Source organism: Hordeum vulgare, chromosome 3H, assembly GCF_904849725.1.
Source record: "Hordeum vulgare subsp. vulgare chromosome 3H, MorexV3_pseudomolecules_assembly, whole genome shotgun sequence".
Lineage (NCBI taxonomy): Eukaryota > Viridiplantae > Streptophyta > Magnoliopsida > Poales > Poaceae > Hordeum > Hordeum vulgare.
In genome coordinates this window covers 516,709,463-516,711,143 of record NC_058520.1, presented here as the reverse complement: position 1 = coordinate 516,711,143, position 1,681 = coordinate 516,709,463, and the positions used below count along the sequence as shown (strand labels likewise).

At 53.1% G+C, this 1,681-nt stretch overlaps 1 pseudogene; it reads right to left on the bottom strand.

Annotated features, from left to right (window-relative positions):
- Positions 1 to 367: 367 nt before the first annotated feature.
- LOC123441949 lies at positions 368 to 1,417 on the bottom strand (annotated as a pseudogene).
- Between the last annotated feature and the right edge of the window lie 264 nt (positions 1,418 to 1,681).

Here is a 1,681-nt window from a genome sequence, read left to right as displayed (position 1 = left end):
AAGCAATAGAGTCTGTGCCTTCGGCCAAATGGAGTGTGTGCCTTCACATCTAAACGACCATGTTCTAATCGCTATGTTTGGTATGCCTTCCCCCAAATATGCTTGAAAGCTGAAACACTGATGACATAGTATGTGCCTTCCGCCAAATATCGATAGTTAATTAATCACTCTATTCTGTGTGCTTCCGTCAAACATCTAAGCTAGCCACAAACACCTTTCGCCAAACAAACAAATTCACATATGTGCCTTCCGCCAACTAATATTACTTCCTCCATAAATTAATATAAAAATGTTTAAAACACGACTTTAATAATTTAAACGCTTTTATATTAATTTACAGAGGAAGTATTTAATAAGTGTTCCTCAGCTAAATAGTCGTTTTAACTACTCCATCCACCAAATAGCAGCGGCCTTTCGCCATCTGCGGATAGAGAGTATGTGACGCAGGGTATGTGAAGAATTTTCATTTAGTTCGATGGATGTCTGAAGTCTGAACTTTAGCAAAGCTCTTCGGTTTGTCTTGGATTTGCAAAAAAAAAATGGTACGAATCGTGGGGTGGACCGATACAAATCCTTAATGAATCTTCCCTAATAATAAAGCTTGGAGCGCTTCTGCCGTACGTCGTCGGCTTGTTTGCAAAAAGGCTCCTCTGTTTCTTCAAAATCAACCCACGCTCCTTTTGTAAGTTAAAAAACGTTTCGTTCAGGCTATTTTCAAGTTTTGACACACACAGCAGAGGAAACAGGGAGCTCAAGTTGGTGCAAACCGCTGTCCTGGTGACGGCGAACTTGATCTGCGCGATCACCCGCTGGATGTGGTCGAAGAAGGCCTTGTTGAGCCTAGGGCGGAGCCTGCCGATCTCGATCTCGATCTCCCGCGCGTCCGTGTCCAGGAAGAACTCCACCAGCCCGGCGTCCGTCTCAGGTATCACCCGCGCCTGCTCCCACGCACCCACGCCGCCATTGTCAGCATCATCTTGTCAGGTCTCAACTCAGCTCAGGCCGTGCTCGGCGGAGGGAATGAATATGGATTACCTCGCGCTCCTTGCGGCGGCGCTCCTGTTCCTCCTTGACCTGGAGGTCGAAGGCGGCGCGCGCGTCGACGTCGCTGTCAAGGCGGCACCGGAACTCGAGCCGCGCGATGTGGCCCAACCGCGGCGGCGCCAGGATGCCCTCCGGGTCCTGCGTGCGTCCCATAGCGAGCTCGTCGGTCAGCAGAGCACCGGGCAGACAATCAAGCGTTGGTGATGGTATTCGTACGTACCCATCCGATGCAGGAGATCTTGTTGGCGACGGTGTGGCGGGTGGTGGGGGCGGCGGGAGGCGGGGCGGGGCGCCAGGAGCGGGAAGCGCTGGAGGATGGCGCCGAGGGAGGAGGAGGTGGTGGACGCCATGGCCGGAGCAGCCGCGCGCGAGGATGGAACGGACGTTATCCCTTCGCGCCTACCGTACGACGGATGGAGTGTTATGATTGTCCGCTTGTAGAGCTAGAAAAGTACAGATTCGAACTACACACTTGCCTGGTGAATTCGGCCGGCTGCAGCAGTACAGGTCGTTTGTCCGGAGAACCTCCTTGGCTGCCTCAGGCGACGCGAAGATGACCATCCGTACGCGGCCGAGTTGCACCTGCACGACCGGCCCGTACTTCTGGGTGAGCGACTGGAAGTACCGGTGTGGTCGG